Source organism: Hemicordylus capensis, chromosome 3 (genome assembly GCF_027244095.1).
Source record: "Hemicordylus capensis ecotype Gifberg chromosome 3, rHemCap1.1.pri, whole genome shotgun sequence".
NCBI classification, from domain to species: Eukaryota; Metazoa; Chordata; class Lepidosauria; order Squamata; family Cordylidae; genus Hemicordylus; species Hemicordylus capensis.
In genome coordinates this window covers 204,634,414-204,655,007 of record NC_069659.1, presented here as the reverse complement: position 1 = coordinate 204,655,007, position 20,594 = coordinate 204,634,414, and the positions used below count along the sequence as shown (strand labels likewise).

Sequence of the window (20,594 nt, the reverse complement as noted above, 5' to 3'; positions counted from 1 at the left end):
TTGGCTCCTCCCCTGATTCTCTCCAGGATGATTTGTCTTCAACTTGGCCTTTAAAGTCTCTCAGTGGTGCATTTATTGTTGTCGTAATTGAGTCCATCCACCTTGCTGCTGATCTCATTTAAAAGGCTGGCCTCTTTGCGGGGTTTGCTGCCGTGCTGCCACCAGGAGCCATGTAGCTCCCAGCCATTCTTACAATCAGAAAAGACTGGGCTTGGCTTCCCTAGCCCAGTTTAGTCTGATCATAAGAACAGCCTCGGTATTTGTTGAGGTGAAGCCCTCCTAACTGTCTCCTGTGTAAAGAATGATATAGAGAAAAATGTGCAAAACAGCTGCCAAGCTCCACTGTCCTGCACTTTCCCCAATCCCAGTTAAAAAAAAAGTCAGGTTCTTAAATTTGCACACATACCCTTGACAGTGGAGTCCAGGAATTCTCTATGATAAATGTGGCAACCCTACTTTTGACATAACATTCATGTTTAATTTTTATTCTGTAAATTATTTTAACCTTTATCTGTCACTCTACCTATGTCTCTCTCTCTCTCAGTACCTCCTTTCCACTCCAAAAGATGTTTTTGGCCTTACTAATGTGACCCACCTAGTGAAGATCAAGGCCCTCTTGTATCAAGATTGCCATTCTTCTTCTTTTTTTCTTTTTTTGTAGCAGAGCTTCTGTGGCTTCAGCAGCTGCAAGAAAAGCAGAAGTTGAACAGTTGCTGCAATGTGCAAAGCTACTCCCCATTTTCGGCCTGATAGAAAATTCTACCTGATAGAATTTCTGCCTGATAGGCAGCTGTAAAAAACCTAGGGACCTTGCCGGGGGGGGGGAAAGGCAACTCGGATACAATGGGATTTAATGGACTCATCACACCAACTGATGCAATGGTCTTCAATTTGTATGCCATGACCACAGGACACTTCATTGTTTTTCTACCAGCTTGACTACCCTTCTGGAATTCGTGCTCATTTAGAAACCCACAACACCAAACTGGGCCCTCCTCACCTCATCCTCTAGATAAGCAAAGCTGACCAGCTAATTTCACAAACATCCTGTTCTCGGATAATAGTCGTTCTTTTCAAAATGGGGCTAGATACTGTATACCTGCTATTTATTCAGCCCCAAAGACCATTTATTTTTGGAAACATATTTCACATTTAAATAGAACAAAACTTAAATCATCCAAGTGTCGTATTTTTAACTTGCAGCCTTTCATTATTCTGCTTAATGACTTGCACCTTCTTTTACACAAGCACAATATAATTTTATTGCATAATTAAAAAAACAAAAACAGCAACCATGTTCCATATGTTTCCAAAAGTGAGAGGAAATGAACAGAAGATTGGTGTAACATAATGGCTAGGAGGAAGTCCTCAATTCAAATCTTGGCCCTATTGAGAACTCACTAGCCTTACGTAAATTGCTTTCTTACACACACACACACACACACCATTTCATATGGACATAATAATTCTAACTGACCTTGCAGGGTTGTTGTAATGGTTACAAGGAGCTAATTTACATGATGTGCTCTGAATGTTCCAAAGGGCAATATATATGCATTTATCATATTTATACACAGCCTGATATGTGTATCTATAGGTGGTGTGTATCTCTAGGCTAATAATGATAATGTAGCTAATAATGCTACACAATACTGTTGGTATGTAACACCAACAAATGTTAGGGGGAAGGGAGTCATGGTCCTACCATGATAAAGTGAAACACTTTAAATCTCCATTGGTTTCAATGAGGGAGTTAAATCCTGGCTTTCCCGTTGAAATCAAAAGTGTCTAGCTTTAGCTGCATCATGCCCAAAACATATTCCAAGTGATGACAGTAAAGTATTGTGCAACTCACATCCCCTGGAATTGCTTTATCCCTCCAAATTAACCAGGAGCCAGAAAAGCAAATTGAAAAGAGACATCTCTGATCACACAGTCCAATACTCTGAGTGCAAAATTAATCATGACATTGGAAGTATCTCCCTTTTTAAAAAAACTTTAATGTGGCTTCAGGGAGCTCAGAATTTGATCAGATGAGTATCAACAAGGGAAGAAGTGAGTAACTCTTTCCAAATGGGTCTTTTTTCTGATCAAAATGCACCCTCAAAAGAATAAGACTTTTATTTAAAATGGAATCAATTAATATTTTGAACTAGATACACTGACCAAGCTGTTCCAACATGATTGTAAAATATATTGGTTTTCTTTATTATGTTAATCAGTAAACAATGTTGTGGTTATTAAGTAATATTAAATAGTATTACAGGGAATATTATATATAAGCAATTGCCTGACTGTTTAAAGGTGACTGTGTTCAGTACTATTGAGTTTCAAAGAACAACCTAACATTGCTTGCCTTGCTTATTTGATTGATTACTGTATGGTTTGGGGATATGGGAATGGTCCCTTTTCCATTCCAAGCAAGGGGGCAAAAATGAAGCTTGCAGAGGATAACTTTTGGCAAATGGTCCACAAGGAGAGAGAGAGAAGGACCCTTTCCTCCCTGCTGTACTCCAATCAAATTCAATGCCCCCAACCCCTTGCACGGCTGCGTTAGAGAGGGAAATCTGTTGGGAGACACTTCTTGTGCCTCTTGTGTCATATCTAGCTTGTTGTCCCTTAGCTGAAAGACAGTTCAGCTCCCACAAAGCGGATGTCAGATTCTCACACCATGAAAACATTCACTATGAACTATGTAATTAAGGAAACAAGCAATTAGCTTTCTGTCTAACCACATGGCTCAGTAAAGCCCTCAGAGAAGCTTACAATTTAAAAAAACCTTATCAAAACAACGCACCTCATAAAAACAAATAAACAGGAGAGCAGTTAAAATAGTATAACCTTTTCAGAAGAATAAGCAACAACATCTTGGGTAAATTTTACAATTAAAAAGTAGGCTGTTATCCTGAATGCCTATCAAAATCAATAGTTCTTCACGAATGTTCTGAAATTAAAGCCAGAGTGATGGGGAATTGTCTAATATAGCTCATCAATAATCAATAAGTGTAAACAAGTTGATTCAAACTTTTAGCCAAAGCTGACAGGCCAGAATGAGTTGTGCCAGCCAAGAATGTGAGGTGTCCGGCCAAGAGATAGCGAATACAAAAGGATGTACTGGACGTAGCCAGAGGCTATGAGAAAATTCTCCACTCAGCAGAAGAAGAACCGATAAGGAAGTAGGGAGGGCAGATAGGCCAGATGTAGCTCAAGTAGCCGAGGCTAGTTGGCACCTAATGAATACCTCTGTTTATTCACCCAGACTGATCAGAAAGAGAAAAAGTAGTTTGTGTCCAAGATTGGTTGGCACTTGTATGAATACATCGATTTTTATGACAAAGATATGTATGTAGAGCTTGTCTGATTTGTTTTTGATTTGCTTGCTTGTTTATGACCTATAAAACTGAAGAGCATGAAAGCTTCTGTGCGCAGTGCACGCCAAATTCTTGACATGTGCTGTGACTTCATGGCCACGAATAAAGACTAATGTTATTCACACACACCCTTGTTGTTTAGCCATTTCTAGGTTCCAGAGGAATTCCTGCGACAAGAGTGAGCCTGGAGAGGGATTCCACAATCAGGGCCCTACCACTGAAAAGGCCCTAAATCCTTGCATTGGTCTGATCAGTCTGACAAAGGCTGTGCTCTCACCAGTATCAGAGGAGGTGATAAGCCTGTGGCAGGACTTTACCACTTTGTGCTGCTGACGTGGGCTTACATGAGTAAATGCTCCTCCATTTATAAAACATTCCTGCACATAGAAAACGCCAGGACGGTTTGGCTAGAACCTTTCATTCTGATATTTACTTTTCTCTGTGCCGGGATTTTTATTTTATTTTACGGAGGAGCATTCAGTCATGTGAGCTCTTACTGTACCTGCCGTCTGAAGTGGTATTATCTAGATTTACATTCCTGTCTGTTGTTTGTGAGAACAAGGCTATAGGTGACAATTGGAGCAGATCCTCGTCTCATTATCTCAGTGTATGGAAGGTGTGGGGTTGGGTGGTCTATGAACCACACGATTTCACAGAAGGACCCCTGCTAACTTGGCAAAGAGGCTCCTTTTAACATGTTGATTCTCTTTATTTAGCAGGGAGAGAGTAACTAGCTCTATCCACCCCCAGCACAGTACCTCCCGTGACTGTTGCTGGTGTCTATCTGATGTTTCTTTTTAGATTGTGTGTCCTTTGGGGGCAGGGATCCATTTTGTTTATCTTATTTATTTGTTATTTCTCTGTGTAAACCACCCTGAGCCATTTTTGGAAGGGTGGTATAGAAATCGAATGAATGAATGAATGAATGAATGAATGAATAAAATACTGTCCAGATGTACCGTAACAGCAGGACTGATTCTATCAGTGCATAAATACATGCAATGAGCAACCAATGTGCAATCAGTAGGCAACTATTTCTGACTGAACTTTATTGAGTATTGAGTGGATTTATCCCCAAACTCACATGAGTTCAAATGAACTGCCTACCCCATGTGATTTGGTGGGGGGCAGGGCAGTGTGTCAGTGGAGGGAGACATGTGCTTGCTAACTGGCCAAAGAGACACCTTTTAAAGACCACCTCTTTGGTGACTCTCATATAATTATTGGGTGGGGGGGATGGGGTGGTGGGTTAGGAACAGTCCCTGCTCATTCCAGCATAGTGTCCCTCCTGTGGTTGTTGCTGGTGTCTTCCTTGTGTTTCTTTTGAGTTTGTGACAGAGACAGGGAACATTTTTTAAAAATTCACTTTGCTATGTAAACCACTTTGAGAAATCTTTTTGGTTGGAAAGTGGTATATAAACAACAGTAATAATAACACATGCCAATGTTCCTCCCACACACATTTTGGACAGGCCAGCAGATGAGCCTTCTGAAAAGGTCCATTCTTAAACCTAGGAACAGAAACATAGGAAGCTGCCATATATGGAGTCAGACCACTGGTCCATCTAGCTCAGTATTGTCTACACAGAATGGCAGTGGCTTCTCCAGGGTTACAGACAGGAGTCTCCCTCAGGCCTATCTTGGAGCTGCCAGGGAGGGAACGGGACCTTCTGCATAGAAGCATGCAGATGCCCTTCCCAAAGGAGCCCCCTCCCCCTGTGGGGAATAACTTAACAGTGCTCTCATGTAATCTCCCATTCAAATGAAAACCAGGGCAGACCTTGCTTAACAAAGGGGACAACCCATGCTTGCAAGACCAGCTCTCCTCTCCTGATGCATGTTGGGACTATTTTCCATTGTGTGTGTGTGTGTGTTTTGCTTCAGGAGTGAAAATCACTAACTGTTTATATGCTTGTAAGAGAAGCTATCAAAATTCTGATGCAAACTGCTCACTTGTTTTAGTTAGATATGCAGTGCAGAGGATACTGAGGTTCCTAGAGCTTTCTTAAAAGATTAGATGTTGCATGGAAGGAGGTGTACAAGTTCCATTGTGAAAGTAGGCTTTTCCAGTATGAAAGCAAACCTCAGCTAAGGAAGCTGGAAATCCAAAATATTGGATATGCTTGTTTATTTTTTACTTTCCTGCCATAAATCCGCTTGCCAGCAGGCCTTTTTCATATAAATGTTTGAGCTCTATTACAAATCCATTAGGAAATATTAAACATTTACTCTAAAAAAAGAGAAAGGAAAGATGGGGATTTACTTGTTTTGATGAGGAATTGAACTATTATGGATATAAAAGAGTACATATTTTATAGCTCCTTATAACCACAGTATTATCAGTATATTCCAAATTCCTATATTCTTCTTGGCTTTTAAAATATACCAGTAACTTTAGTCTCAGAAGTTCCTATGAAAACTAAACATCCTAGATTTGAGCTCTACAAAAGTTGACCACAGCAGTCATCTGGAATAGTCCTCTTTTCGTGTCAATGAAATATAACATTACTTACCAGCATTTGGCAGCCAACATAAATTATACCTTCTTTGCAGTTGTTAGGATAGAAAAACGACATCAGTCTACTGAGTCATACGTGCTTCCTTCATTTAATTCATATGTTGCCAACACCTGTGAAAACAATCAGCATCAGAGGCTTAAATTTGCTTTAGGGTATGCCAAAGCAAGCGCTTAGTTGTTCGGGTGGTTGTTTTTTTTAGTTCTCTAAATTATTAATGAATCTGATACTATGAATCACTGTATAATTTAAGCATGCTCATTTGGGGCTTAGATAATTTATTAGCACTAGAAACAAAATGACACACATTCCTAGGGTGGTGTCAGGCACCGAAAAGGAATCCTGTGGGCTGGGCATCCATTTCCTGACCCCATTCTCCACTGGTTGGAGGAGGGAGCTGTAGGACATTAACATTATAGATCAGATTGCTCCTTGCCCAAGGAATCAGGTGCTACCAGAAAGCCAATTCTGTTTCACTGTCTGCTATATCTATTACACTCTCTGTCAGTCTGGACAACCAGACTGCGGAGGCGATTCCCCACCATGGGGGCTGCTGGGTGGCACAGAGCACCGGCTCCATTTACCTTAAAGAAGCTGCCCGCCGCCCACCCGGAGGCGCGTTCACGAGCCACACCTGTGAGCACTGTATGATACAGTTGTTCCTCACCAACCACAAGAGTTCTGTTCCTGGAAACCCTTGCAGTTGGTGAATTCGCAGTTGACAAGGCATTGAAATGATTGGGAAACAGGGGGTTAGGGGAATCGTGAGTGCTGAAGTGCCTAGAATCCACAAAAACATTTTTAAAAATCCCCCCTGACCCCTGGAAAATCCCCCTGACCATAAATGACCCCTGATCTTCAGATTGACCCCATGACCCCAGAAATTGGCCAGAAAACAGCCAAAGGTTTTTTTTTAAAGGTGCCAACTGTGAATACTCAAGTCACGGTTGACAAGGGGGGGGTAACAGTTTGCCAGTCGCGGATACTCAAATCCTTGATTGGCAAACCCGCGGTTCTCAAGGGACAACTGTATTTCCCTTAAGGGCTGGAGCTGGTCTGCGAAGAACATCTAGGTTCCAAGTTCCCTCCCTGGCATCTCCAAGACAGGGCTGGGAAAGGTTCCTGCTGGCAACCTTGGAGAAGCCGCTGCCAGTCTGGGTAGTCAATACTGAGCGAGATGGACCAACAGTCTGACTCAGTATATGGCAGCTTCCTGTGTTCGAAGTCATTGAATTATCCCACTGCCTTGCTATCTGCTCCCTGTGTCAGGTTCCTGACAGGCAATGGTCCAGTGGTAGCCCAAGACCTCAAATATCGCCTCCCAAATATCCTAATATGCCAAATATCACCTCTCTCTCTCTTGCACTTGCCTCCTTTTTTGTTTGGCACTAGGTGCACATGTGCAAATAGCCCCCTCCACCACCTTCTTGTGCTTCACAGTGGTGACACCTGCTGGTACCTTATTCATTGTGCATGCCATTGCCAGGCTAGTAATGGAAAGGGGGAAGAATTAGTATAGTGAGCATTTCCTGTATTCTACTGCCCTTTCCTCATCATTTCCGTCTCCACTTCCTTCCCCTTTTCATTACTAGCCTGACAGCGGCAAGTGAGGAAAGCAGAAGGGTATACACTAAGCCAAGTGGTGGCAGTGTGAAGTGTCACTGCTGTGAAGGAGAAGGTGGTGGAGGTCTGTTTTGAGTGGCTGTTTGCTGCCTAAAGGCTGAGTTACTGCTCAGTGAAGACGTACTCTAATGGTGGTAGTGGGCAGCAGGAAGTATTTTGCTCCGCCACTGGCAACCCAATTTTCTGCTGTTTGAGGAGCCACCTCACCTCATCTCATGAAAGGACCACCTAGGGATGGACCACAGCTGGAGACATGCAAAGCCAAAGGTCATATGCACCAACCACTATACAAAACCCTCAAACTGCCTCATGGTTCAGGGATCCAAGATGGTCTCAGCTCTATTCTGAGAAAACCACCACTCCCACTGCTCCTAAAATTTAGGCAGGGAGCTAATGGCACTTGTTTTCTACATATTTCTTTTCCTCTGCTTTATACTGAGAACCAGCAGGCAGACAGGGGAACTTTTATCTCCTATGAGGAGACTTCCTACATTTTCAGCAAAGCAAAGCAAAGTTGGATTTGAACAATCTGGTTGACTACCAGATAAGGCAAAGCTAAGAGCATTCCAAGCCCAGACCTGAGATTCCAATTTGGACTCTTGTCCATGGATTAGACTGAAACTGTTATGTGTCCTTTCAAATCTATCTATCTATCTATCAAATTTGTAGACTGCCCCAAACTTCCATCTCTGGCTGGTTTACAACATAAAACATATTAAAAATGAAAACCTTAAAACAATGTAAAACCGCAATCCAGATAAAAAGCTTGGGTGAAAAAATAAGTCTTTAGCGACTTTGAAAAAGTTGCCAGAGATGGGAAGGCTCTTATTTGGGGGACCCCAAAGTGATTCTTCCACTTTTCATCCCTATCTTTTCTATGGTGTATTGGGAGAAGCCCCCTCTTTTGTCCCTTTATGCTCCCCGTGGCCTGCACATGGCGTCGGCACACACATGGCCGCCACCGCACCCAGGCTGCAGGGAACAGCACCTCAGCCATGCACAGCGTTTGGCAGAGTAAGTGCTGGCGCCACACCCAGAAAAGTGGGAGGGCAGCAGCAGAGCAGGTACAGACCTGCTTACCTGCTTTCTAAGGGAACTGCTCCCCACCCTGCCTGTGCCTGCATGATCTTTTCGTGCACATCCCTAAAGAAAAAGTGCTTCATGTCTTCATAGGGCTCACAAATCTTTTTCAAGGAATCAGCATTTCTGCCTTTAGGTTGTGAAGTCAGTTTTTGTCCATGCAAGTTGAGAAAGACAGCCTTGAAATGTCATTGACGAAGCACAATACTGTTGAATTTGACAGAGGCCCCATCGGCCTCCTAATATAAGTTTCAACGTTCTCTCCAACTGCGTCTACAACTAGTAAGTAATGAGCCATCATCAAGCAGGAGCCAAGGGCACTGGAGTACTGGAAGACCAGCGTGTCCTGAGAGGAAGACAAGATAAGAGACGCCCAGGTCTGGGAGCTCTTGTCCTCAGCTCTTTAAAAGACCATCAATGGCCGGAGAGAACAATGCTTTGTAAATCTCATGTAATTTTGTAATATTTTAGAATGTAATTTTGTAATATTGTAAATGGTTCTGGGTGCCTTTGTCAAGTCAGAAAGTCAGTATAAAAATGCATCGAATTAAATAAATACATATCTGTAGTAGGGAAAAGTTGTGTCTAAAAGTTCAAAAGTGGAAAGTCTAGGCAAATAGTGCCTGGCAAATAAAGAGACTGGGGACACACAGCTGTCCTCACAATAGGAAGGAGGAGACTGACCCATCCCAAAGAAGCTACTAGCCTTAGTTCTTATCCATTCATCCACATTTCTGTTCATTCACAAAAATCTTAAGACCTTATACAGGATCTAGAAATAATCCAGTTGCCAGTACCAATCCTGAGGAATGATCTCACCAAAGGTAGGCCATGGCCTTTGATTTTAGTAGAAAAGAGGATCCCTCAGGCATATTTTAGTCTGGTATGGCCTACTTCAGCTCAGCCCAACTTTGAAGACTAGGGTGCAGGGTGGGGGTGTTCCTCAGGGAAGGAAGCGCCCTGTCATCAATCCTGCACAACTTGTCACCTGCTGTCCCAAATGCAGCCCAGCCGTGTATTGTCGCCTGCCAGGTACTTGGCAACTCTCCCCCGCTTTTTTGCAGTTTTGATGAGGCTATGTGCCTGTAATAGCTGTGTGAGAGGCAGATGCAGCCTTTTGTAGCGTGGGGTATACGAACTGGGTAAGCAGCCCCTCTTGAAGTTCTACCTGTTATACGTCTGCAATAGGCTGTGTCAGGGAAAAGGTGCCAGTCCTAGTGGGGATTCTAACCTCGGTTTCCCACATCCAGACTTGCCAATTCATCCACTGCCCCACACTTGCCTCCACCTGTGAAACTACTTACTCTGACTTCTGACAAATGTTGAAAAGTGAGTAAAATATCATTATCACATTGCCTCACACTAGAAGCTGTAAGGTTTTGTCACTTGTCAAGCTGTCCGTGTTCATTGTCTGAAGCTTTCAGGTGAACCTGGAAACTGTAAGACAACCTTAACTTGTCACAGAAGTGATTTCATCAACTGTATAACCCTTAAACATTAATCCATGCCTAGGAACAGAAGTGATTTGGAAGAAGTCATGCCCCCTGCCTCTCTCACTGCAATATTATCTGCAGCCATTATGTCCCCATCTGGCAAGGGAGATCCGAGTGTGCACTGATGTTGTAGTGCACATCTCGTCCCCAATGAACTTGATGTACTTGTGTGATAAATATGGGCTCATCTCCCCACAAAGAGCTAATACTTGCATGCAACTAAGTGCAGCTAGAGTTGGATTAAAGCCTTAATGATACATGTCACCATCGTTTCTCGGACAGTGAATGTGGCCTGAGATACTGGCTTTACTCTGAACAGCCCATTGTTAGACCCCCTTTAACCTTATTTGTATTTTTATTATTCTATTCTACTTCTACTACTACAAATTTTTATATATCACTCTTCAACCAGAGTTCTCAAAGCGGTTTACATAGAAAAATAACAATACATAAATAAGATGGTGCCCTGTCCCCAAAGGGCTCACAGTGTAAAAAGAAACATCAGGTTGACACCAGCAACAGCCACTGGAGGGATGCTGTGCTGGGGATGGATAGAACCAGTTGTGCTCCCTCTGCTAAATATAAGAGAATTGCCACTTTTAAAGGTGGGGCTATTCTCACGATTAACAAAAATCAGGCTAGGAGAGCCTAGCCAGATTTTTGTTAATCGTAAGAACCACCGGACTCGCAAGCGAGCCTGGTGGTTCTTGAGCGGCTAACCTGCTCAAGTAGCCCACCCCTTAGCCCAGGTTTGTGGAGCGAGTGCTCCGTAAACCCGGGCTATCTGCTAGTGAGTAGCTGTAGACTTGCTCAGCACCGTGGCTACTCATGAGTAGACCCCCAACTGGGAGGCGAAAAGCTGCCTCCTGGCTCCGGGGGTCTCCCCAGTATGCCCTGCGCGCTCGGCTTCCGGGGGCCGCACAGCCCCCGTTGCCCCCAGACCCCGCCAGCTCCGTCACGGAGCCGGCAACCGTGTGGGCAGCCGATCCGGCCGCCCAGGGCTCCCTGCTTGGTCGTCTGCGGGGAGAGTGGGCTTAGCCCGCTCTCCCCGCAGTTTTGGAGAAAGCAGGTCTCACGGATCGTGAGACCCGCCTCGGTGCCTCTTTGCTCAGTTAGCAGGGGTTTTAGTCTGTCCTATTCTATTTTATTTCTTGCATGTATATCTTGCTTTTCTTTTCTTCCATCCTAGAATTCAAAGTGGTCTACACAGAGTTCCCAGCTGATTTCCCACCCAGTCACTGACCAGACACAAACCTACTTACAGTTAGGGTAAGGCTGCTGCCTTTTGTGCTTGCAGGCCATGACCTTAGGCCATGCCCTTTGTTCCAAATAAAGCCTTTCCAACTGTAATGTTCCCAGACCAATGAATGAACTGTTTCACTTATGACATCACTAGCTCACTCAACCAATCAGCTTTTCCCATCCCTTTCCCAGTTTCCCTACATGTTAGTTTGATGGGGGAGGAGAGATTTTTGTCTGCTAGGGCTGCTGACAGAAGCTCATTACCTGTGACACGTGTGTTACAGGCTGACACCCAGAAGGTACATCTTTTCTTAGCACGGGGATCCAGTGAAGAGAAATGATACAGTTATTTGTTGGATTTTTACTTGTTAAGCACAACCCAGCTGTCAGGCAACAATCAGTGGCAGCTTAGGTTAAGAGGACAAATAGGAACATTTACTTTCAAGGAGCCTGTATGGGCTGGTGTGTCCCTACTAGAGAATTGGGACTTTCTTTGCTTGAAAATTGGTCGATCAACTATAAAACTGTGTTTTTTGAATATCACAGAACTATGTGTCATCACAGTCCTGTTTCACTTTAGAACAGATATTTCTGTGCTGGTTATTCCACTTCAGGGTAGATATTCAAGCTTAGATGTCTCAAAAAGAGCAGGTCACTATTTATAACTTTACTCTGGTTTATTGGTACAAAAGTTATAAATAAGACATGTACTTGTTAAAGGTGTTTGTGTATGCAATTGATTCTTCCTTAGCAGACTCAGCTTCAAATACTAGGATCCTAATTTATCCCTAATCATCCTACCCATCTTTGTCCTTCATATGAATATGAATACAAATTTGTCACCAACACTGTGATATGAATGAATTCCAGATTCTGTCAGACTCCACTTATAACCTATTCTATTCCACTGTGGTTACTCTCCTCATTATTCTGCTGTCGTCCCATCTTGGTTCTGCCCCTCAGCACTCAAGTTCTACTTCTGCTCTAGCTACCCTGTCCCATCTACTACAGGACCCACATAGGGAGGTCAGTATTTTTGGAATCAAAGGTTGGCCGTAAAAAGGCCAGCTTCAGCAATATCTATTGAAGGCTATCTAAGGTTGCTAATGCCATCTGTCAGCATGATCCTGGAAGTATAGTTCCAGACCATTCTAGTGTGGAAACTCACAGTCAGCCATTCTGAACAAGACTGTATGGACATGACTGTCAGCCACAGGCTGCAGTTCCCTTGGTCAGCCAGAACTCCCCCCGCCCCACACCATGCTTTGTGTCCCTGACACCTGCTTCCTTCTTTGGCTAATTATATTTTGCGCTTCCAAAGTATTCATGTGCTATTGCAGCAGGCTCTGCTGAAAACAGGAAATCATGATTACTTTGCTGTGTGTCCCGATTGCCTCTACCGTTAGACACCTGTCTTTCTGGCAAGCATCTTTATAGTAACAGAGGAGAGCAGGCTGGCCTTTCAAATGCCAGATGACTGGAATTACTTTGATCCAGACCCAGGAAGAAAACTTCCTTGTTCCCCTTAATGAACTCTGCGGGGTGGGGGTGGGGGGATATTCACATTTGATCTAATGTTTTCAAACATGCTGTTCAAATGTTGAACCAATGTGGTAGTCAGTCTTTTGGGTTATGCTACTTACCACTAGCCATGGGCAGGAGCAAAATGCATGTGACGGAGCCCAATAAGAAGGTCAGGAATGATTCTCTGAACCTGCCATTTCATGGGCCCATCTCTGGACTGGATTTTTGCCTCAAGGCTGAAGAAGTTGAAAAGTAAGGGGTGCGGATATGGTTCCATACAAATGATCTTCTTCTGGGACTAGTATTTCTTTTAAAAGATCTTAATTCTTCTCTTATTTTAAACTGTCCTACTACCTTGAATATCAGACCTTGGACCCATCTGTTGGACCTGCCAAGGGAGGCTGGTATTTTTGGAATCAAAAGTTGGCAGCCCTAACGGTAGAAAGGCTGGTTTCAGCAATATCTGTCAAAGGTTATCTAAGGTTGCTAAGGTCATCTGTCATCCTGACTTTTGAATCAATGTTTTGGCATGAACTTGGAGGCTTATAAGTGCAGTTGGGGAAGGAATGGGCCCTGTTCATGCTCCTGATGATATCATTGGTGCAACAGGATATTATATGAGTCATAATTTAGCTTGAAATAAACCAAATTATTTCATTGTGGCTGGGGTGGGGGGAAATTGCTGAGTTTGCTGAGCCCAGTTACGAATTGAACTGGGGAGGGTATTTACCTGTCACCAACTAAAGATTTTTTAGCTAGCATATATCACTGATAATTATGTAATAATTTCTCCAGTGTCATTATGTTTTTGTCTTGGGGGACATTAATCACCGATCCATTTTTTAGTATTGGTTTGTCAGAGCAATATTGTTATGATTTAGAATTTTCAAATGTGTAATGGAGCAACTCTTTTTTCAGGGAACCGAGAAGTCAAATTATGTGAACGCTTACATGTTTCTCCATGCATATATACTACATGAGCTTTCTGAAGTACTTGAGACAGAAGGAATGATAGACAAGAATCAATGTTGAAAGTGGATAATGTCTCTTTCTAAACCTCCATAACGATTTCCTGGTACTCTCTGCCTGTGTGTTGTTCTTGCCTATGTTCATTACTGGGCCTGAATTCAAGTCCCAGCTCAGTCTCGGGGTCACTGTGCGCTTAGGCAAATCATAAGGACCTCACCAGCTGCCAACTATTTGTGTTATGGGAATAGCAACTGATAAATGAGAAAAGGCTCTGGCTGGCCTTTCAGATAGGGGATACATCTAAAAAGAAATAAATAGAGGCAGTTTCACCCAGAGTCACCAGCAGTCCACCAAAGTCTTCATTTCAAGTTTTCAGTGTCCATCTACAGAAAGCCACTCTGCACTTGCAGTGACCTTGTGCCTGCAGATGTGCAACTTCCCATTTTGCAATGTGCCTTTATATGAGAATAATGAGGTACATAATTGATTTCTCAGTAGTTTGTGGAATTCAGCTGACGACTCTGCAAGGAGGTTTCAATTTGTGTCTTTCTTCTCTCCCTTCCTCCCATTCTTGCTTCTCTTGCTGTGTTTTGTTTTCATCAGTCCATCCATCATCACTGGGTGGACATCATGCATATCCCTCCAACCCTGTAGGACTGCCATCTGGCTCTGCCCCTGTGATAGAAACATTTGCAAACTACAGGCCTCCCATGCACGAACAAGCTATTTGGCTCATTGTGAACTCAGGGACTAGCAACTGAGGCTTAGCCTCTGCCCTCAGGAGAAAAAGCAGCTTTGGAGAGGGAGGAGGCATAGTTCGATTTCACAGATAAAACCATCCATTTGTTATCTTTGGGCATTTTGGTCTTCTAGTAAAATGGCACGCTTCTTTCCATCTATCTCATGTCCCAGCCCCAACCCCTCACTGACTTGTTCTAGAGCTCTTGGGCTGGCACCTTCTCTACATCCATTCCACCTGAGTTTGGTCTGTGACATGTTTTCGAGGCCTTCATCAGTCTCCTCCCATAGCCACACCAGCCAGCAGGCTCCTTTTGCTGTTTATTCTCAGAGATGTCTAGCCCCTCGGATTTTCTGAGATTGCTGCTGCTCAGCCTCTTCTTCCTCTTCAATTCCAGTGTTGGGAAATGAGCTGAGGCTTTTGTTAGACTTGTAAAAGACTATTCTCCAATGCATTTAATAGAATGGGTAGAATAATTCTCTGAAATATTCTCTCCTATTCTGCAGGAGAATATTAATTTCCATGTCTAGCCCTTGTCACCTACCATATAGGGACACAAAATCTGTGTTGGTTGTTTATTTGAAAAACAAACACCCTTGCTTTTCTATCCATTGAGCTCATTCAAGATGGCTTACAATAAATCAAAGACTCCAAGTTTAAATCTGCAAATATTAACACAATCAATAAAACTAGCTTTTCCAGCGCAGAGCGTCTGCACTCTAGTACTCTCCTCACCCCCTGCCACAGCCCCCTCACCCTAGAGCCTCCCTTTACTTGAGTTCTGACACTCACCTTCAGTCCTTGCGCCCACCCTCACTCTGTCCCTGCTCTTCAGCGGGAGCCACAGCAGGGACTTGGAGGCCTCCTCCTCTGCTTCCTTCTCCGATGCTGCCACCACCAAAGCCACCCCCGAGACCCTGCACCAGGCACTTCCAGCTGCTGCTGACCTCGATACCCTTGCCCACACACGCATGTCACTCCCTGCCAGCTGCTGATTGGTTTAGCACTGCAAGGGCAGGGCTTCCCACATACCACCTAAACTTTTTAAATAGAGAGATATTATTGGTTGAACAGCAACAGGAATAAAATACTCAGTTCAGCTGAGAGGTTCTAAAATCTGCAAGAAACAAATTCTGGCAAATATCTTTAATGGAGGAACATCCACAAGCGATGACACCACTGAAAAGACCCTGCTTGGTGTGGTGTGGCTAATCTAACCTCCATCACAGGAGCAGTAAGATATTGTGCTCTTAATGTGGGGAACATCATCCAGGAGAAGGCACACTTGAATATGTCCTGGATCCAAACTATTTTGCTTGGCAGTTTCTCCTTTTGCCCCTTTTCTTCCAGAGCAACATATATATGTGGATGAAAGCAGTTTTGGGAAGCGAAAGTCTTTATCATACTGCAGCAGAAGCAGAAAGGCACTATTTCCTGAAAACTGTTATTGTAGATCTCTGCTCCTTGTGTCCCAGAAAGTTGTTTTTTAGGATCTGGAACTCTAGGCAAGAGTGATGGTTGACAGAGCATTTGACTTACTGATATGTATTTGTGTGGATGTGGGACCAGTTTTGTGAAAATATTCATCAGAATTCAATGTAGAGCAGTTTTGTAAACATGTCCATCATAGTTAAATGGGGCTCCATTTCAACATTTTATGAGGGATCATAGTGAAAGGACTGTTCAGTCTTTAATTTAGACTGATCCCTGACTCACGAGGATTGCCCATATGACCAGTACAGGGAAAAGTGGTGTAAGAGGCCCTTTAGTGTCATGGTCTAAATCTCAGAATCCAATTTTTGTGGTGCCCACATTCTTCTTGTGGATTTTTCCAAGAGCATTTTCTTGAGAGGGACCCACCTGCTGCCTCTCACCCACTGCAAAGCCCCCCTGCCAACCCACACGCCCCCTGCCCCTTGCCATTCCCATGTGGGCAATGCCCCATGCCACCGCCTCACACTGCTGCCTGCCTTCTCTTGCCACTGTCATTTCCTGGCTGGCTCATGGTGGTGAGTGGGAACATGGTCTGTTTCCTCTCTTGAATGAGCAAGGAAAAAGCTCATCCACCCACTCATCACCTCAAGGGTCGGCCAGGAAATGAAGGTGATCTTGCATGTGCCCTGATGCTGACCACACACAGCATCAGGGTGCATGCATGACCGCCATCATTTCCACACTGACACTTACAGTAGTGAACAGGCTTTTCCCTCTCTTGCCCATCCACCTGCTTACCACCACAAGAGTCAGCTTGGAAATAGCAGCAGCAGCGATGTCAGGAGGATGTGTCACTTGCCCCCCTTCTTTGAGGGCCTGGGGCAACTCATGTTCTTTTAACATGCCCTGATAGAAAGTATTGCCCTTACACTAATGGGCTTCACTGGTCCTTAATGATGTTGGCACACAGAAAAATCAGATTCCCTATAAAGCACTGTGACATAATAATGCCTGGTATATGATCAGCTGGGATCACTCAAGGAGGAAGGATACAGGAAAAGGTATTTACTGAAGCAACAGCAGAGGGGGGAAACTAGGGAAATAGTGACTGGAAGCAGCTGCATAGAGCTACAAAAATGAGTGTGTTGTGAGGGTTCATCCCTCTCCCAAATCATTACTTGGGGGCCAAAAGCAAACCTGGAGAGAACGTTTGGGTCAGCACTAGCCTGTATGCCTGGAATGATGCCAGCTGATGAGCAAGGCTTATACAAAGGGTGAAGAACCTATGGTTACTGCTCTGAAAACCCAATTCTGTGTCTTCATCCTAAGTGGTATCTTTTGAAAATTGCCTGGGATATCCTCTTTGCTGCCCATCCAATCTTGTAACTTTTGGGGAAAACGAGTTATAAAGAGGACTGTCACAGTTCCTCTACTACAGCTGCACTAATTTGTTGTTCTCTCCATTTTTCTTCCTCTCCCTAGGCTCAGTGCAGCGTTAAACATTAAACACAATGTAGGGGAATCCCCAAGGTGGAGCGGCAAACTTCATGTCAGGGTTTCCCCCACCCGGGTCTTGCTATGCTGACTGCATAGCAGAGAGAAAAGCAACGGAAGAGCAACAAGGAGCAATGAGGATCTGACTCTTGTTCTCCGGGGTTCTATTTTTCTTCCATCCCTTTCTTTAATCCCCTAAAGTGGGAAGGAGGGTGGGATAACAAGGCAGAGAAATGTGATCTCCTTCACCAGTCCACCATCTTCTCATCCATGTCCAAAGCAGGTTAAGGACCCTGATAGGACCCTATCATGTGAGGGAAGAAGTAGGTATCAATACAACTACCTGGAGGCACTCATGCTGGCCCTGGCAAGGAGATGTTGCCTTGCCATCAACAGATGGCATAGCTTCGCAGGATTGGGAGTGGCTCTCACAAGATCTCAAGGTGAGATCTCAGGAGACTTGCCCCAGCTGCCAGTTGCTATATAAGGGAGAACGGGCCAGTGATGAGGGGCCAGTTCAGGCTTGGCATGAAAGGAGCCCTGGGACTCTAACTGAGACTTGCAGGTAGCAACACCAGAGCAGGGATGGTGAATGGAACAAGCCCTTCCTGTAAGCCTTAAAGCTCCCCCAGCTGAAATCTGTGAGGCCACTTCAACCTCCTGTGGCAGCGGATGGCAGATGGCTATACTGAGAGCCTGACACACAACTTAGATGTTAAAGATTAATTTTAATTTATGTTGCATTATGATCGTTTATAATTATGTTAAAATTCAAGTTGCATATCTAGAATGTAGAGAGCAGTGGACTTTTTTCCTTTGTTTAAACCATTAAAAACTTTAAAGGAATGGTGGAACCCTTTTTGTCATCTGCCATTTTCCCCCACCCCCAGAATGCTCTAGAACAATACAATTTGGTGGGTGGGCAGGCAAGCGGGGTGGGGGTGGGGATGACAGCTGCCAAAAAGAGTCCCACTGCTCCTTTTAATGGTTCAAACACAGTGAGGAAGACTGCTACTCTGCAATGCTTTTGTTAAGCCCCTCCCATTACAAACATAAATGAGGGTTCTTAATGAAACAAATAGCATAGTGGCCAACCTGAGACTCTCAGTTATTGTTGGACTACAACTTCCATCAGCCGCAGGAGTGCCTCAGGCTGTCTGCCCCTGAAGTAGAATATAGTATTTGTTTGCTTTCGAACCTCTCTGCATTAGTTCCATAATGACTATAAAATGAACTGAATGGCCCCCACTTGGTTCTCTTTTTCATTTGTTGCAAAACAAATACACATCCCTAGAATATAGCAGACATGTGAATAAACAAACATGGATGCTCTTATTAGCAACGGTACTCTGGACTTCTCCATTTTGCTGTACTAATTATTAATTAGCTGGCTCTTCTAAGTGATGCTTCTGTTTAGGAAGAGAAATTCTCAAGGAGTTCTGTAGCAGTCTATGGAGTATTGTGAATTCTTTTCTTTGGAAACAACACTTGCTAATTGACATTGGAAAAAGCTTTCTTGACAAAGGCAGAACCAGCCCAATGTGTTTCTTCTAAATGAAACACCTCCATCTAACCTGTTCCAATGACGGGTGATTGGCAACATTTGCAGCTATCCATGCTAAAAGAGAGGGAGAGGGAAGTAAACAAGGGTGATAACAGAAAGAGAGAGCTGATCTGTTGAATTCCCTACACCCAAGCTGAAATGAAAAGCCTGCAACCAAAGTTCACTCCTAGCAGAATATATTATACAATTTATGCAAATTTCTTTAGATTTAATACCGTTGATCACATTTGATTTATTAGCCACAAATTCTATTCAGCATCAGCAGACAGTTCATTGGATAATGCCTCTCATGATAACTTCTCTAATACAGAGGAGAAGTGACACTATTAGTTACTGCCCCAATGGAGATCAGATACTGAAGTCTGGAATAGCAAATATGGGACAATATGGGAAGACCCACAGTTCATTGTCAGAGGGCCCATAGCTCAGGGGACATGCTTTGTGTGCATAATAGCATAGATCAGACCTTGTAATCACCAGTTAAAGGATCTCAGGGGGCAAGGCTAGGAGATTATCTCTGCCTGAGACCTCAGAAAGCTACTGCCGGTCAGAGTGGACCATACTGAGGAAAACTGACCAAAATGGAAAATCGGCTCATTACAAATCAGCTTTGTCTACTTTCCTTCCCATCTAGGCCTCATCATATGGTCTTTAGCAGATACTGTTTTCACATCTCTACAAGCAGGAATTCATGCCAGGCAAATCTAGAACTTTGATATGAAACCTATTTTCAGGACTAAAACTCAGCCATGAAATATATGTCATGATAATGAAAAATGTCTTTTCCCTACTACTGAGTTACCAAAAGCAATCTTTAGAGATCTGAGATTAGGGAGAATGGCTTCCAGGTCATGTCTTGCATTGCTTTCTTACTTCTGAAGTTTAGAAATTAAGCACTGTCTACATCTATGTGGACTAGAAACATACCTTTTTAAAAAAGTTGTAAAAGTTGGGTTTCTCAAAAGAACTTGTGAAAGCCGCCAATTCTGCACCAGAAGGCAAACACTATGAAATCTGTAATAAACTGCGAAAGGTGGGGGTATAATGGGGGGAAAAAACACATTGAATGAATGAATAGCTTTGATATGATAATAGATCAGACAGAAACACAACAAATTATGCAACATTCAGATAAGAAATCTATCATACAATACACCAAAGTAAACGTTTTATGGTAAGATCTAAAGAGTAGAAATTAATTGTTGGCGGATCCTAGCAGCAGCCACACAAAATTTAGCAACCTTGTGTCTGGAAAACAAACATTAATTAAGGTTCCTGGTGACAAGAGCAATCCAACAGAGGAAACAATGTGCACAAATATTAAATGTCAATTTTTCCTCTGCAAAAGTGGATGTTGACATTTTATCAAATATTCACCAAATATTTAAATGTTTGCAACGTTTACAACATACAACATCCACACTTGACTCCTAGAAGCGTGTGAAACCTGATATGCAACAGGAATCAACACTGAGACCTGGAATGCCATGACATTGACTTTTGATGTATTTTAATTCATTCATTTCAGCCAACGAGGAAACACGC

The 20,594-nt window shown here is 43.4% G+C and overlaps 1 long non-coding RNA gene across 1 annotated transcript; it reads right to left on the bottom strand.

The window, feature by feature from the left end:
* Nucleotides 1–415: 415 nt before the first annotated feature.
* LOC128349009 (uncharacterized) lies at nt 416–11,401 on the bottom strand. Its single transcript, XR_008318488.1, has 3 exons — nt 11,346–11,401; nt 5,885–6,000; nt 416–684 (listed from the first exon to the last, which is right to left on the bottom strand). It is a non-coding gene; the product is annotated as an uncharacterized LOC128349009 (long non-coding RNA).
* Between the last annotated feature and the right edge of the window lie 9,193 nt (nt 11,402–20,594).